Below are 19592 nucleotides of genomic sequence, written 5' to 3' on the forward strand. Positions count from 1 at the left end.
CTTGTCATTTGAACCTTCCTCCACTTCTCTTCCTATATTTTATAGCGTACTTAGAACAGTAACATTTTGTGCAAGACTTTGTAGTAGTAGTAGTAGTAGTTGTTGTTGTTGTTGTTGTTATGTGTGTATGTGTGTGTACAGGTATGCACATGCCACAGTATGCTTGTGGAGGTGAGAGCCCAACCTCAGATGTTAGTTTTTGCTTTTCATTTTGTTTGAGAAAGGGGTCTCTGATGTTCACAGCACACATAGTTAGCCTATAAGCTTCTGTGGATTCTTCTGCCTCAGCTTCCCATTTCCCCATAGGAATGTGATAGGATTCCAGATGCCTGTTCTACTGTGTCTGGCTTTTTATATATAAAAATAAATATAAAAATATAAATATATTTAATATATGTATTTCTTTATTTTATTTTACTTACCAATCACAGTTTCCCCTCCCTCCTTTTCTCTCACTCACTTCCCTGACCTCCCTTCCACCACCCACCCCCATCCACTCCTCCTCCCTCTCCATTCAGATGGGGTGAGGTCTCTCCCTTGGGAATCCACAAAGCATAGCATACCAAGTTGCAGCAGGACCAAGCTCCTGCACCCTGCATCAAGGCTGAACAAGGCATCCCATCATAGGGAATCGGTTCCAAAGAGCCAGCTCATGCATCAGGGACAGTTCCTGGTCCCACTGCTGGGGGCCCAACAAAATACCCAACTACACAGTTGTTACCCAGATGCAGAGGGCCTAGGTCCATCCCATGCTGGATCCCTAGATGTCGGTCGTGTCTGTGAGCTCCCACAAGCTCAGGTCGGCTGTCTTTGTGGGTTTGCCCATCATGATCTTGATGCCCCCTTGCTCATATAATCTCTTCATCCTCTCTTCAACTAGCCTCCCAGAGCTTGGCCCAGTGCTTGGCTGTGGATCTCTGCATCTGCTTCCGTCAGTTACTGGATGAAGGTTCTAATTGGGTCTGGCTTTTATGTGAGTTCTGGGGCTCCAATTCAGGTCATAGGTTTTATGCAGCAAGAGTTTTACACACTGAGCCATTTCTCCAGCTTTTGATTACTTTTTAGAGATAGTTACACAATTCTGAGTATGGCCTCAAGGTATATACAAAATGAGAGCTGAGTCTGATTTGTGAGAAACAGTCTAAACTGGGGAATGGACAAGATAAGAGTGAAGGGTAGACTTTTAGGCAAGACTTAAAACAAACTGGCCAAGAAGATACTTGTGTCTTCCAAAGAGAATTTATTTGGTGTATAAATAATGTCTTTGATGTCTCAGCTATCACTTTTCTCAGAAACAGAGAAGTAGTACAATTAAACAGACAGTAGCAGAATTAAACAGAGACATCAAGTTCAAGGTGTAAAATGGCATTCATTAAGAGAACAAGGACCACTTCCAGAGACAGAAAGTGATCAAGTAACATCTTAGGGTGGAGAATGTAAAACGGGACATGGTCTAAATTAATTGTGGAGTGAAAACTTAGTACATATGTCTTGGCCAAATCAGTCCCCTAAAGCCATTGGGACAGAAAAGACACTAGATATATATTGGTCTTTGGGATTTCACTCATCATTAATTTTCCAACAGGATTTTCATTCACAAAGCTTCTGGGTTTGTGTAATTGCTTACCTAATAGTGTCCATTACATGGTTGGATGGTAACCAGGACAGTAAGCTAGGGAAACAGAATGCTCTCAGAGTAACACACATTGCTGAATAAGAATGTTCAACAAAATAGTAATCCAAGCCTGTCATTGCTTAGCTGTGTGGCCCCAGCTAACTCACTTAACCACTCTGAACAATAGTTACCACACACGAACGGAACAATTCTTAGCTAATAAATCCAATAAAATCATTTGAGTTCTTCTCTTTAGTGTATGAGCCACTGTGCAATAGCAGACTCCCCCTCCCATCAAACATTTGCATCTGTGCTGACTTTACCCTCTCCTCTGCTACATAGGCTGACTCCTGCTGACTACCAGTGCCCCTCTCTGATGGTCAGTTCTTCCTCAGTTGTGTAAGATGCCCGGCCCCATCCTCCACGAATTATATAATAAATCACAGTGTGTCACTCTTTCCAAATGCCATTTTTATAATGGATAACCAGTCTCAACTCAAGAACTATTCATTTTCTCTAAAAATTGTAGTTGGAGACCTTCTCTCCAGGTGCCACCAAGCCCCCAGCAGTCCCACATTCCACGTATAAAATAATCACTCAGACACTTATTTATAAACTGTATGGTCGTGGCAGGATTCTTGTTATCTATTTTTTTTATCTTAAATTAGCCCATTTCTATTAATCTATAACTTGCTACGTGGCTTGTGGTTTACCTGTACCTTATATCTCGCTTGTCATGGCGGTGGCTGGCAGCTCTCTCCAACCCAGCCTTCCACTTCCCAGAATTCTCTTCTCTCTTGTCCCACCTATACTTCCTGCCTGGCTACTGGCCAATCAGCATTTTATTTATACAGAGTGATATCCACAGCACTTCCCCTTTTTTTTTTTTTTAAAGGAAGTTTTTAACTTTTACATAGTAAAATTACATATAACAAAACAGCTGGCAGCCTGGATAGTTACCTAATGTTTCTTTGTAAAGTTGGGACATCTATCTTCAGCACACAGGGCTAGAGTCTCTCAGTCACTTCTCTCAGTGTCCTGTAGAATGTCTGGCAGTTTCCTCTGCAAAGCAGGAATCTGAAGGACCATTTTGTCAAGCAAAGTTTAGTAGTTACCTTCCTATGGGTCCTGAATGTCCAGTTGATCAAGCAGTCCAGGCAAGAACAGTTTCTTGCCCAAATGGCTATTTTTGTCAAGGTGAAGATAAACTCCATATGGAGTGTCTTCAATGCCCATCCTCCTCTCTGAAGTAAATAGGTGCTATCAGGAGCAGATATGTCTCACTGTCCAGAAAGTCTAAATTTTTAAAATATTTTAAATGCCATATTCTGTAGGTCTTTGAAGTATTTGAAGACTATCTATCTGAAATATATCTATGTATACCTAGAAGACTTAACTAAAATGGCTACAAATATGATTATCATAGATGACTAATTATTAATCTATTTTAAATTATCTATTACAATTTTAAATGAGCTGTACAAACATAATACCTTAAACAAGAGTAGAAATATACACACAGTATAACAAAATTAACTTTAAGTTTATATCAATAGACTAAAATCTATACCAATGTAAAAAATTTTAAACAAGTTGTTGCTCTTTAAAAGTAAGTTCATTAATCTACCCTTTCATCCTATTATACCTATATCATATCCCCTTTTCTTCTTTAGAAAGAGATCATATTTATAATCAACCTGATTTAAATAAAAATATTGTTTTTTTTCTGTCCTACACTAGAGGGCTTTTTTGATTTGGGACACAAAAATCTTTTAACTTTTTTTTTAAAGCAATATATTTAGGTTTAGAGAAGGAATGAGCCAATTCCATCTCTACAGCCAGCTTGGTATATTTGGGAATTTGGGCATAGCTTCTCTTACTACTTCCTGCTGGAGGGGATCGCTGTATCTTATGGGGACACAAAGAAAATTTTAGGATTATGGAGTAGTCTGTGAGAGTATATCTTTTGAGCCAGTTGCCTTGAAACCATTTTGGATATTGGATCATCTGGGCTGTGGTGTTTCAGATGGTCTCGGCTGGTGAAACCTGATGTATCTTAATCTGGAACAAATCCATATCCTCTGGCTTTCTGTGGAAACAAAAGCAGAGCCTCCTTTCAAAAGCAACATATCCTTAGATCCAAATTTTGAAGTCAAGGTGTTTTTAAAATATACATATTTGCTTAACTCCACTGCCTTTACAATCAAATAATCTCTCTTCAGTTAAAAATTTCAAAGACAACACAATTCAGATTCTCTATGTAATATCCATCTTTATGTGGCTTATTTTTTATACTACCTTTACTGTCTCCTTAAAAACTTTATTTTTAAAAACTATTTGTTTATATAACTGTATATATTCATTTTTCTCTCTCTTTGAAGCCTATGTACATTTTTTACATACACTGTAAAGCTTTTAAAGTCTTGTTTCATCTGAATTTGTCTTATTGTGAATCAATTGCTTTAAATTGAAGTATTTCTAAGACTGAAATGGCATTGTGGCTGTTGGCTCTACCCCGGTCAGGTTCCCAACATGGCAGTAGTATAGTTTACTGCCAGCTCTGGGTCTGGAGCTATGTGTACCATCAACGATCAGAAGCAGTTGTATCAAAGCAGCATGTAGACCAGAAACCTTTTTTTTTTTTTTTCATTTTTTCTTTTTCTTTTCTTTTTTTTTTCTTTTCTTTTTAAACTAGCAAAAACTATATCCAACAAACAGAATAGTGAGCAGCTTGGAAAAACCTCTGTGTAGGTCAAGCCCGCACAGAAGCACGCCAAGAACCACCATAGAGTAGTTCAAACAAGCAGGCTGCCAGTAAGTAAAGAGAGACAACTAGGAAGCTGTTTTTAGCTCTGTTTTGAATTGGTTTTTAAATATCTCAGATTTAAGGTGGAAACTCGAGCCATTGGGCGCCATTTGTAGCTGGAGACCTTCTCTCCAGGTTCAACCAAGCCCCTGCAGTCCCACAACCCACGTATAAAATAATCACTCAGACACTTATATTACTTATAAACTGTATGGCCATGGCAGGCTTCTTGTTATCTATTTTTTTTATCTTAAATTAACCCATTTCTATTAATCTATAACTTGCCACGTGGCTTGTGGTTTACCTGTACCTTACATCTCGCTTGTCATGGCGGTGGCTGGCAGCTCTCTCCGACCCAGCTTTCCACCTCCCAGAATTCTCTTCTCTCTTGTCCTGCCTATACTTCCTGCCTGGCTACTGGCCAATCAGCATTTTATTTATACAGAGCGATATCCACAGCAAAACATATCCTTCAAATTATCCTTACAAAAGAACACTTAATGTTGATTACTGCTTAAAAAGCCCACATGAAAACAAAATAGACTGTTGCCAGTGTGGTGGTAGGTAATGCCTCCCTAAGGTCAGCTCAGTGCTAAGTAGTCAAGGCTAAAGTATAACCCATTCCTTTAAGTTAATCATAAATGAAAAGGTAGCATGAGTCTACATATTATTCTTTTCTATTTTTCATAAGTGATGTTTTTTCTTTTTCTTTTTTTTTAAAGATTTATTTACTTATTGTATACACAGTGTTCTGCCTTCATATATAGTGCCTGCATGCCAGAAGAGGGCACCAGTTCTCAGTATATATGGTTATGAGCCACCATGTGGTTGCTGGGAATTGAACTCAGGACCTGTAGAAGAGCAGCCAGTGAGCTTTACCTCTGAGCTCTCTCTTAAGCCCCTACACATTGTTCTTGTACATACTTACTTAAAAATTCACAGTTTAAAGGAATTCATTCTAGTGATGATTTTACTTGTGATTATGCTTATATGTTTTATTTTAATAACTAATTGTCAGTATCAGCAAGATTGCTCACTGGGTGGAGGTTTTCACAGCCAAGCTTGACGATCTGAGATTAATCTTTTGGATCTGCCCAGTGGAAGGGTAGAAAGAGAGAACTGACTGCTTCAAGTTGTTTTTACACACACACACACACACACACACACACACACACACACACACGCACACACATGCGCACGCACGCACACACGCACGCACACACGCACACACACACACACACACACATATATGCACACACACACACACACACACATACCAAAATTAATGACTAAAGTCAATGCTTAGCAGTTATTAACATTTTCTTCAATAGGATCCCTAGTACAGGCTGGTCTAGAGTCTCCCCATGTAACAAATGATCACCTTGAACTTTTTATCTTCCTGCTTCTACCTCCTGCATGGCAGAGTTAGTCATGTGCCACCATGACTGATTTGAGTGGTGTTAAGGATAGAACCTAGGGTCTTGCATATGCTACATAAATGCTGTAGAAACTGACCTACATTCCCAACCATATGTCCAACTTCTTGCAGAGATACCTGTAACCCATATGTAGAATATGTGTTTGGATTCTAAAGAGCCTAAAATCCCTTGTTTGAATAACATCTGGACATCGAATAGAATAGAGAGTCTAAATGATAAGAATAGGGAGCTAAGTAATTCACTCTGCATAATATTTTCACAAAATTCTATGAAAAGATGATATCTGGTATACAATTTGCATAAAAACTCAAAATGTTTTGGATTTAAATAGGTTTATGCTGGATTCAGGAGGATGCCAACAAGATAATCAAAACAGATGTAATTAACGTAAACCAAGGAAGACAAAGAAAAATAAAAGTAAAAAAAAAATTGGCAAAGAATTATTCCTTGAAATTTCTTTAGTGCTAGGCAACCCTAGACACAGATTTGATTTGTATTGCAATGTAGTGACAGCAAAGTCACATGTCATTAGCTTTTTTCTGAGTACTTTGAAAGGAAAAGGCTCCTTTTCCAGAGCTATTATTTAAACACTGGTCTTTAGTCTGAGTCAAGAGTTTCTCAGCCAGATTATTGACTTCTTTGAAGTCTACAGACTGGTCTCTGTAAGTTGTGCACTTGAAGGAAGAGATGAAGTGTGACTCAACACTAACCACCATCATCCTCAAAAAAAGTCCATATCCCCAGGTTCAGAGATGGAGATTAGTGGCTCTCCTGGGGAGCATTGAAGAGTGCATTCAAACACAGGCAGGTTTAGTGAGTCCTTACATCTTTTACTTTTACACTCCTATTGGTTTACTTCTTTTTCAATATAACATTCACACTTTTTAATTAAAACAAAACAAAGATCAGTGTAAACAAATTCTAAAATTCTTCTTTATATTTTACTGTGTTTTTAATTGAAATAGAATTATTTCACTCCCCTTCCTTTTCTTCCTTCAACCTCTTTCATGCTCTCTCAGCTCTCAAGTTGATGGCTTCTTTCTCTTTATTATTGTTGTGCATGTGCACATGCACATATGTGTGTGTGTGTGTGTGTGTGTGTACACGAGTGTGTGCATGCATGCGTGCATGGGCACAAATACATAAATACAACCTGACAAATCCATTCCTATTGTTTGTATATTATTGTATGTATGGTTTCGGGGATGACCACTCTACATTGGACAGTCTCTTCTTTTTTCCCCTCTGTTTTCCTCAGGAATGGCAGTGGTCATTAGGATGGAAGAAATGACCTAGTTTAATACCTTGTTGAGCAAGATGACCCTTTGCCAATGAAGGACTGTATTTTCATTACTTCAAGATCAGCTGTGTCTTGACCATTGAGTCAGATTACTTTGAACATATTTCCCAAGAGGGATTCTCATTAAGATAACTTTGCCTCAAGAGCTAATGTAGAAACCCATTTCACTCATTAATTACTTTATTGGTTGAAATTGCTTCCTAAGCTTTACTTGGAACCAATTTTTCCCCCTTAGCCTAATTTCTCTTCCTACACCAGACTTAATTCCCTGTGATAAATACAAAGAAGAGAAATAGTCAGTCTGTCATCTGAGGTTCTGAAGATACAAAAATTGCACCCTTCAATTAAATCTGTTCTTAGCCACCTTTCCAACTCTACCAAAAGATTTGCAACACATCTTTAAATATCAAAGTTTGAGTTTCTCTCTGAGCCTGGGTTTTGTTGAGCTTATTTAAATATAAGGACTGTTAATGCCTCTGCTTTCAATAATGCTTTGAGCAAAAATAATTTAGGTGAGGTGGAAGATAAATGCTCCTACTGACCTACACCTATCCAATCTGATCACCATAAATAGCTTGAAACTAGAGCTCATCAGCTCTACTTCTTTCTCTAGAGGAATTTATGTTGAATTGGGAGCTCAATTTTCCTGCCTGTCATCAAGAAAGGAGTGCAAATGAGGTAACCCAACTTGGCAAGAGCTCCACAGCTGTCCCCTTCCCCCATCTTTGAGGAGGAACCAATGCTAATGCTCAGAACGTTGTGGGCATGAGTCCTGATTTGAGACTTGCCAAATAAGCCCTTGACCTTACCTTTGACTTATTCCCAGGAAGATGAAACTACGTTATTCAAGCGTTCCACAAAATATTTAATGGATAGTAGGTAAATATGTGCATATACATCTATCACCTAATCATCTAGAGAGAAAAAGACAGAAACAAGTAAAGAAATAGAGACTCTGTGTTAAAACTTTGATCACACTGTTATCAAGGCTAAGAAGTTTATATGAGCTTGAGACACAGGAGAGCTAGTGCTGAAGGTGTACTTGCAGTGTGAGGTTGAAATTCTGAATACCAGGGCAGCGAATATGGTAAATTCCAGTGAGCACAAGGCAACAAATGATGCACTTCGAAGGAAACTAAGGATAGTAATTTCCCCCTTGGACAGGCTTTTTGTTCTCTTTAGGCCTCCATAGGATTGGATTGATAATAGAAGAATCTTCTGTACTAGGCCTATTGATTTACATGAGTATCTCATCTGGGAATACCTTCACAGAAGAAAATATATGTGCATCCTGTGACCCAGTCAAGTTGACATAGGAGCAAAATATATTAGGAGCCTTGATGTCAATAACTGATCTTAGACATAAAACAAAAGAAAAATAAAGCAAAAATTTAAGTAAAGGGGGAAAAAATCAAGCAACAGATGGCATGATGTTTTCTTAAATAACTTTCCTGTTGATGAGGTTTTCCTTATCAAACGTTGAGCATAATTAATGAAAATTGAAATTAGCAGTAGTTTATCTAAAAACTTTATTAAAAACCAAACTTTACATACAAATCAAGACACTTGCCATAAAATGATACCATTACATTTAAGCATATACTTGGATACAAAACTTTAGCCTTTATAAATAGTATATTGTGATAAATGAAGACCACATGAGAACAGGAAGAAGCAAAGTGCTAGAGAGGCCCCCAGAAATCCACAATGGTACATCCACTATAGACTACTGGCAATGGTAGAGAGAAAGCCTGAACTGACCTAGTCTGGTGTTGGAAAATATACAGATAATACATGTGTAAAAATATTGACTCCTTTAGTAATTAAAGATTTGAAAGTTAAAGCAACAGACACTTTGCACATGATGGAGTTGCTTGATTCAATAAACCATCAATTCCATCATAAACACAGTGATTTATTAATGAGTATCCTAGTTAGGGTTACTATTGCTGTAATGAAACTCCATGACCAAGATGAGATGATGTCTTGGATTTTATATTGCTGTGAAGGAACACCATGACCATGGCAACTCTTATAAAGAAAATATTTAATCGAGATGGCTTGGTGAGTTTCAGAGGTTCAGTCCATTATCATCTTGACCCTGGGATCATGGCAGAATGCAGGGAAGATGCGGTGCTGGAACAGCTGAGAGTCTTATATAGCATGAATCTTAAAAGGTCTTATTAATAAAAACAAACCCGGAGCCAGGTATTGGGGTGAACACTGAAAGATTAGAGAAACAGAACCAGCCACAGCTAACCTCACCTCACCAATTTCTCAGCTGATCTTGTTTCCTCAAACTCTAGTCTCTATGTCCTCATCCAAATGGATCTCAGCTGAACTGCTGCTTAATATCCTAAAAGCTTAATAGGACACTAGTTCCTGGTCCTCATGCCTTATATACCTTTTGGCTTCCTGCCATCACTTCCTGGGATTAAAGGAGTGTGTCACTATGCCTGCTGTTTCCAGTGTGGCTTTGAACTCACAGAGATTCAGACAGATCTCTGGCTTTGGAATGCTAGGATTAAAAGTGTGTGCCACCACTTTCTGACCTCTATGTCTGTCTAGTGGCTGATCTGTTTTCTGACCTCAGATACATTTATTAGGGTGCACAATATATTGGGGGACACAATATCACCACAGTCCTACATTTTGCAGAAGCAGAAGTTGACTGACTGTCACACTCAGGGAAACCTGAGCAAAAGAGATCTCAAAGCCCACCCCCACAATGACACTATTCTGCCAACAAGGCCATACCTCCTAATAATGTCACTCCCATAGGGGACCATTTTCTTTCAAACCAACACAGGAGAAAAGGTTTTATTTGGCTTACACTTATGCATCATAGTCCATTATTCCAGGAAGTCAGGGAAAGGACTCAAGTAGGACAGGAACCTTCTGTAGAGGCAGGAGCTGATGTAGAGGCAATGGAGGAGAGTGGCTTACTGGCATGCTCTCCATTGTTTGCTCAGCCTGCTTTCTTATCACACACAGGACCATTATTTCAGGAGTAGTGCTACCTATGATGGACTGGGGACTCCCATGCCAATCACTAATTTAGAAAGCTCCCTATAGGCTTGCCTGCAGCCTCGTTTTTACAAAGGAGGAGGTATTTTCTCAAATGAGGTTCTAATCTCTCAAATGACTCTAGCCTGTGTCAAGTTGACATAAAACTAGCAAGCACAATGGGAAAGATGGTTGAACACTGTGGCATGTGCCAGTGATACCTCATCCTGAACACAGTAATTTTGTGATTCATGAGTATATTCTCATACCTAATTTTATATTAGCAACACTTATCAGCATAATCACAAGATGTACTCATATAAAGAGCTAAGTTGGGTGCTTAGGAAGGCTCTGTAAAAATGAGTGAGAAAAATATAGGAACTGAATTATCTACAATGTGGTGGTATTGTGTTCCCTGAAATATTGTGCATGCTAATAAACTTATCTGGGGTCAGAGAACAGGACGGCCACAATATTAAACATAGAGTTTAAGCAGTGGTAGCACATGCCTTTAATCCCAACACTCGGGAAGCAGAGTCAGGAGGATCTCTGTGAGTTCAAGGTCACATTGGAACCAGTCCGGCATGGTGACACACACCTTTAATCCCTAGAAGTGAGCCTTTAATCCCCAGGAAGTGATGGCAGAAAGCAGAAAGGTATAGAAGGTGTGAGGACCAGAAACTAGAAGCTTTTAGCTGATTAAGCTTTTAGGCTTCAGAGCAGCACAGTTCAGCTGAGATTCATTTGGATGAGGACTCAGAGGCTTCCAGTCTGAGGAAACAAGACCAGCTGAGGAACTGGCGAGGTGAGGTAGCTGTGGCTTGTTCTACTTCTCTGATCTTCCAGCATTCATCCCAATACCTAGCCTCAGGTTTGATTTTATTAATAAGAACTTTTAAGATTCCTGCTACAACAGGCCAAATAAATTCTGTTAAAGGGACATAAGAGTCTAGTATTACATATTCAGAATACAAGGAGTATTGACTTTAATAGAATAGAAAATAGAAGTCATAGAAGATGGCTTATAGAAGTCATATACACAAGAAATCTCCATAATGGACCTGAAAAAAAAAAAGACAAAAATCAAAAACAGGTAAACAAAACCCACAAAAGAACCCTCTAGTACCAACAGAAGTAAAAGCCACCTACCATTTCTAATAATGCTCTCCAGCAGTTTATGTTGAATTTGTTTGAAGCAACACTGTTGTTTGATGTCTGTACTGATTTGCAGTATATCTATTTACTTGGTCTGCCTTTCATGCTAGTTTTTAATTTCCACAGTTGATAATGAGTGTGAGTCATCTGTATTCTCTTCAGCCACTATTCGCTCACGTCATGAAACCTCTGTAGAGGAGTCTATGTCCCCACCCTGCTTGACATCAGGCTTCTGCATATGACTTATTTTATCCAGTACAAATTGCATAGATGTAACAGTATGTTCATTCTTAGCTAAGGCTTTATATGGCTTGACGTGTTTCTGTATGCCAATTTTGATCTTTTTTTTAATTCGATTTTTTTTGTTATTTTTTATATTTGTGTTTTAATTTTGCACATCAGCCATGGGTTCCCCTGTCCTCCCCCCTCCAGCACCTCTCCCCACCTTCCCCCCAGCCCCTCCCCTCCATTCCCATCTCCTCCAGGGCCATAATGGTCGAGAGAAAGCCTGATCTGACCTAGTCTGCTGATTAGATGGCCAAACACCCTAATGGTCATACTGGAACTCTCATCCAATAACTGATGGAAGTGGATGCAGTGGTCCTTGGCCAGGCCCGAGGTGAAGCTCCAGGACTCCAGTTGTCGAGAAAGAGGAGGGAGTGTAAGAGCGTGAATTGTTGAGACCAATTTTGACCTTTTGAAATTAACCAAGAGAAGACGAGCCTGACTAATCCTGGCCAACTGAAAGTTGAGTTGTGATAAATAAGTATGCCAACATACTTGTAAAGAGTGAGGATTTGCTTTTAAATAGGGCATTTAAATAAATACTGCTATTTTTATACTTTGTCTAGGAAGTATATCTGACATTACCCACTTCTTCCTTTAAAAATGATTTTCTCCTAAATATTTAAACTGTATGTGGAGCTACTCTCCCTGAAACAAGTCCAAAATACTATCAAATGTGTTCAAAATCCCCCAAAATGTTTGTTTTTAAAGGCACGAGCCTAAAATAGAAAGTGCTTTGGCTATACATAAAAATATTAGAAATGAAATCACTTAATGTATTTTAAATAAATTCTAATATTTAAGTGACTTGTGGAATATTTCCATGTTCACTTACGTCAGCTTGAAAGCTGACTTACAACAACTTATCATATTAGCTTTTTATAGGTTTATTAATATTATATCATTTATATCACCATGGCAGACAACACACACACACACACACACACACACACACACACCACAGAATTGTAGAAATATCAGAGGTATTTTGCTAACTGCTTTCAAAAGAATAATTTTAAGCTATTGCATGGAGATGTCCAATTCCATACTATTCCTAATTGTGTGTGTGTGTGTGTGTGTGTGTGTGTGTGTGTGTGTGTGTGTTACATGTGTGTGGTGCATGCATATGATAGAACATACACACGCAGAAGGCAGAAAGGATTTCATGTGTCTTCCTTTGTGGCTTTCCTTCTTACTGCCTTGAGACTGGGCCTCTCACTGACCAGGAGCTTGTATCATCACTATTTTGGGAACACCTGGGATCTATACACCCTGTGCTGTTTACTCTAATGCTATAGTTCCACAGATGGCCACTATGCTTGGATATTTGCATTTTTACCCACTAAGTCATCTCCCCTGCTGTGAACTATAAGACATTTAGAAGGAGCTATCCTGTCCTTATTTTATTTATACTCAAAAGAGGAACTGCCAGATATTTGGTATTGGGAAAATGTTCAATAAATAAAAGAATGTATATGTATAAATTCTGGCATGGATAAACCCTTTGCTTGAAGACTGATTGTATTGATTTTGTTTTTTCTCTCTCTGTCTCGCTTATTTTTTCCTAGGAGTATAACTGTATATATATAAATATACTAGAAAGAGAAAATGGTGCTAGCAATAATGAAGAGAGCACAGGATTCACTGGTAGAATAGTCTTTTTGCAGTGTATTGATTGAATATCTAGTAATGTACATAAAATCTGGAAATGTGAAGGCAATACAAGCCAGAAATTTTCAGAGACATTGGCTTTGCTCTCGAGCATCTGAACATGCTTCTTTCTTTCTTTCTTTCTTTCTTTCTTTCTTTCTTTCTTTCTTTCTTTCTTTCTTTCTTTCTTTCTTTTGAGTTGTGGGCTTATAGGGATATCTATTGTAGGCTTGATTGAGCTGGTGAATAATTACAAATGATAGAATATGTCTGACTATTGGGTTAGTTAAATCTGTCATGGAATATGCATACAATGAGGTTCAGTGTGTTTTACATTTAGGAAAAACTCAATAAATATTGTTAGCTTCCTGACTGCAGTCCTTAAAAACAAGGATATAAATGTATATTTATTGACAATGAGAAGAAGCTACAACATAGCAAGAATAACTGGTTGCCAAGCAGCATGCATAATATAGTTCCATTTCTGCAGAGACAAAACAGTGCACATATCTTTATATTTATCTATATGCACAAAGAAAGTCCAAGGATTTTACTTGGATATTAAGAATTGTTGATCTGGGGAAATGATTCAGCGGATAAAATGCTTGTCCTACAAATGAGAGTATTGGAGTTCTGGTCTCCAGAAAGCACATTGAAAACAAACAATCAAACAAACAAAAACAACCAGGTGAGCATAGTAGCTCATCTGTATGGCCAACCTGTAAGGCCATAGTGGACTGCTGAGACATGGTTCTTCAGAACAAGCTGGATTCATCAAGAAACCCTGTGTCGATATATACAGTGGAGATCAATCAAGGTAGTCATTCAATGTCAACCTCAGGTCTCCACACATGCATATGCACATGTACCTACACATATGAGAACACACATAAGCACACACCACACACACACACACACACACACACACACACACACACACTCACTCACACACTACATGCAAGAATATATGAAAAATTAAAGATTATAGTAGAGAGTAGTGATTTATTTACTTTTTTGATTTAATGCTCTTGCATTATTTTCTGATTAAATTTATAGTGATCCCATATTATATTATGATTATAAAACACAGAAAATTATTTCGATGAAAAATAATTTAAATTAATCGAGTATGGACAATATAAATAATATATGCTTCTAGTGATTAGATTACAGTAGAGATTTTAAAAAGCCATAGCCCTTGTGTGAATCTGCTGTGGTGTTTAGGGTGAATTTATAACTGTCTTAGGAGTCCCTGGGTTTTTCTACCAGATTCACAGTCTATGTTGATTTCTAGCTGTGTTCATTTTAAAATTTACCTAATTTTCTATAAAATATGAAAAAAGCAGACAATGTGGACATTATTCCTCAAACTATAAGTCAGACAATAATAACAGCAAAACTGCAATCAAAACTAAATCAGTTTTCCATCCCCCTGTCTCTATGCCTGTAGAATACACAGCACACACATGATATGAGACACAATTGGAATAATATGTTATTTGTTGTTTACCAGAAATTCAGTTAACTGAGCATCCTGTATTTTCTTTGCTAAATCTTTTGCCTCCGTTGACAAACCATATGCATGAACTTCTTTGCTTACTTAATGGAGAGGAATCAAACCTTGTAGGATTATTCTGTCAGAGGTGATATACCTTTTCTATTTCCCCTAACAACCACTGGCCTTTACCAACTGCCTCTGCTTCAGCACACTTGGCCTTGGCTCTAAGTGTAATGGTTTCCAGTCACTATGCAGCCTCATAATCAAAAATATGGTCTCCAAGAATCATGTTCATTACAGACCAAATAGTAAAGGACAAATACTGTTACATAAGGGAAGAAGAGAAATTCTCTCCTTTCTCTTAACGTTCTCCATAAAAAAGCACCACTTACATAGTTTTGATGTTCCCTCTCTATAATTTCCAAATATGAAATGATGGCCATTACGGCACTTGAGTTTCCTAGAGTCACCATGGGTACTACCTAGCCATCCATCCCAGTGCACACAAAACAAAACAGAACAAAACAAAACAAAACCCATCAAGGTTGAAGACTGGTTATTAAGAATAAGTTTAGATAATTCTGGTCTCTTCTGGGATTACATACATGCCTGCCACTTGGCTAGCAATTGGCTAGAGCAATGGTGTCACTGGAGAAGCATATCTCGACTTCCAGGAAGCCCTGCTGAGCATGTTCTCATGGCAGTGAAAAGATACAGTGGTGCAAATAGACGTATCTGAGATTTTTCTTTTTTGATTTATATTCTACCGTGTGTTAGTCAGTGGTACTGTACGTCTACCCCATATCTAAAGGGCAGGGAATCAGATTCTGCTCATTGGTACATGAATGTGAGCCATGACATGAGAAAGGGCATGAATACAGAGAAGCTTCTGATGGCATCACTGGTGCATCCTAGATACTGCCCATAATTCACATGATAATTAAAATCAAGAGAACTGGCCTTTTGTTAAGTCCTTACAATGTTAAATTTGTATGCTCTTTAACAATGGTAAAAATAATCATTGCCTGTGATAGTCAATCTCCTTTGTCAATTTAATAGCATCTAGAATCACTAGGAGACAAGTCTTTATAGGGATTAGAGGAGATTAGGTTAGCCTAGGATCTAGCCTCAAAGGAATTATCAACATCAGGTTAATTGAGGTGGGAAAACCTGCACTGTGGGTGGCGGCATTCCATGGGCTGGGATCCTGGACTGAATACAAAGGGAAGAGTAAGCAGAGCTCTTGCCACCTCTGCTCCTGGCTATAACCAACTGTCTCATGCTCCTGTCCTAATGACTTCCTTCCCTACCACTGTGGGCTGCATCCTTGAACTGTGAGCCCAGGTGAGACTCCATCTCTCTTAAGATGCTTTTGCCAGACTGTTCTTTGCAGCAACAAGACAAGTGACTAGAGCACTGTTACAGTGTGACAATTCAGGGGCTGCATAGGCATCATAGGGCACCAGTGAAAAGACAGGGCCAGACGCTCTGTGAATATGGCCTAGCAATGGTGCTCCTTGGCACCGACAGCAGTTCACATTTTAACACATACAAATTGATTTTAGGTCTGAGCGATCAGCTGTGGTGCTGTTTTCTCCTGAACTCATCAGAATTATAAATCTATTTAACCTTTTTTCCCTGAACTTCTATGAAGTGCACAATATGCAATACATAGATAATGTAATGCGGAATGAAATGGAGAATAAGTTCTTCATCCATTCCTAATCTAATTGTGGCAACTTGCTGATAACTAATGAAAAGACCAGAAGGTAATCATTTCTGCTTTTAAATGAAGAACTCTGCACCATGGCTGCAGCTGGCTGCATTTCAAGCTCCATTTGTTGAGACTAACATAAAAATAGGATATTTGACTCTTGCAGAAACGCTATGCAACATTGTTTGGTGACCCATGACAGAGACGTATATTGGTCTTTACCTTCCCATAATTATTATCTCCATCACACTTTATAATGAAACAAATACTCTAGGTTGTATAAAGCTAAGGTAAAATTAAACAGGACTTTAAAAGGCTTTCTTTCTGGCGCCAATGGCAATTAACAGTAATGAAAATTTAAATTATGTGTGACACAAAATTAAGGAAAACAATCACATTTAATTAATTGTATAACTCATAATGATTTTCATAGAAAAAGTGTTGGTTAGATATTCAGCTTTTCAAAAAACAAAAAAACAAAACCAAAGTTAGAGGATTTATGTCAGGGGTGAAGTGCTTACTTAGCATACATTAAACTGCATTAAATTCCCAACATGAGAAAATTATTCACATTCTCAAGATGACTACACAATTCAATTTTTAACACACACACACACACTCACATACACACATACACACACACATACAACATATGCTCTTAGAGCTAGAATCTAGAATCACAAATCAAACAGAATATATCTCATATATTTATGCCTATAGCTTTTTTGAACCATGAGAACACCTATACAATGCAGAGCATACAACACTGTCAGTAAAACTATATTCTTGAAGATTTTCCTTGAATTCTATAAAATTACCTATTTGTATCAGCTAAATGTGTAGGGTCTTCAAAATAGGGTTTGTTATTCCCCTATACAGTCATTATAGATTGTACTCTAAATATCCATTGTGGGAAAAAAAAATGATACTTGTGAAACAAGGAGACTTTTGGATTTAGTATCATATAGAGAGAGTTGGAAAGGCAAAGAACCAACTTCTAGAAGTTGTTCTTTGGTCTCCATAGGCATGCTGGGGCACATGCATGCTCATATGGATACACACAAATACTTACATACACAAATAAATGCATAAATAATGCAATAATATATTTTAGTGGTTTACATTTATATAAAGTGAATAAAATATGCCTTTTGAACATCATGTATTTTATGTGGGCATACTAGATATTATATGCCTATTTATATATGTCTGTGCATATATGTGTGGGCACATCCACCCATGCATACATGTGCACATGACAACCAGGGATCAGTCTTACTTTGTTGTTTTCTTCCTTTATTTTTCTGAGACAGAGTTTCCCATTGAATCCATAACTTACCATTTTGGCTAGACTAGCTGCTTGGTCAGGCCCAGGAATTCTGTCTCTGCCTCTCTAGGGCTTGGATTATATGTGTGCAACATCATGCCTGGGGAAACACACTCACATCCTTATGTTTTCATGGCAAGTACTTTGGTGACTGAGCCAAGAGTAGATAGTCTAATGTCTCATAAAAGTAAAATACATAGCGTGTGTGTTTTTCCTAGATAGGAATAGTAGCTCATGGTCTACTACCATCCCCTCAACACACACACACACACACACACACACACACACACACACACACACACACACACACACACCGAGAAAGAGAGAGAGAGAGAGAGAGAGAGAGAGAGAGAGAGAGAGAGAGAGAGAGAGAGAGACTGATCTTCCTGTAGAAGATGTTCTTGGATGCATTCTCAACATGCATCTCAACTCTCTTCCTTGTTAGCAGAATCTACCCACTAATACTGTGGGCAGACCTGCTATGTAATGTGTTTTCCAGTATTCCTAGTAAGTAAGGTAAAAAAAAAGATGGAAGAGAAAATATGTTGACCAGTGAGACAGAAATGCCATTTACTTCAGACAAATACTTTTACTTCTGGTTAGTAGTAATTTTTTTCTGGAATAAAAAGCAGTAGTAGAGGCAGAAGAGCCTCCCCTTCATTTCTGCTTCTGTATGTATCCAAGGGGGGGATGTCATAGCACTGCCACACTGAGCCTGTAACCATGGTTCAAGACCAAGAAACAATGATGACATCTCAACAACAGATATTAAGGAGCCACATAACCAAATTTGATTTTTAAAGATTAAACCCATACTATCTATAAATTCAGTTTTAGTTGGCAATTCTGTTCCTTGAGGTCTTCTAAATCTCCTTCCTGCCCCCCTCACCAAGTTCTATACCTATCAAATAGTGCCAAAATGCATTCTGGTTTCATGGAAGGCAATGGATAGCAATGATGTTTCATAAGTCTCAAACACCTTGGCAGTAGGAGTCTCATCTTGAATTATATAAATAGGGAGAGAGGTAGCCTGTGATGACAAGCTGGGATGCATGGATGCTCTTTGTCTTTCTCTAGCCCCATTAACAGTCAGGAACTCCACTGGACTTCATGCTTTAGAAGGAAAATTGGTCCAAGGCAGCACCCAACTGTGATGTGATGGAAACAGAGGGATATGGAAGGAAGATAAGAAGGAACAAATTTGGGGGTGTGGGGAGGAGGTAAGAGGGGAAATAAAGAAAAATATAGGAGAAGAGAATGAGAATATTCTAAGTCCCTGGTCCTGGTGGGTGACATGTTCTTTGATTGGAATGAATTCTGAAGTCTTGATTCTTACCTGTTTCCCCAGTGCTTTTTTAAAAGGTGTATATGGGACAGAGTGAAATTCCTAAGCATAACTTGAAAAGGAATAGATATTCTACTGCCTAGGAGGATGGGGCAGGGAGTGGGGGAGCCTGTATTTTCTTTTCTATTTCATACATCATTTAGAACTCAGTGCAGTGACTCCACAAAGTCAGGAGGTTTTAAAAACTTAATGAAAACATATACAAAAAAGCAGTCGTGTGTTATTCTGGAGTGTTCTGGAATGTCCAGGGCTTGTTGCATAGAGAAAGTGAGGCTGCTTTAGTGGCTCATGTTTTTATTGCATTGGATTTGCAGCGAGCACCCTATGCCTTGCCTTCCCTGATGGTAAATAAATAAATGAAAATACCATGACCTTCACTTAGTTGCTAAACAACACTGGTCCAGTACTGGGATTTTTGAAGCTGCTTCTTCTATAATTTTGACCTTAAGGAC

This window comes from Onychomys torridus, chromosome 8 (genome assembly GCF_903995425.1).
Source record: "Onychomys torridus chromosome 8, mOncTor1.1, whole genome shotgun sequence".
NCBI lineage: Eukaryota > Metazoa > Chordata > Mammalia > Rodentia > Cricetidae > Onychomys > Onychomys torridus.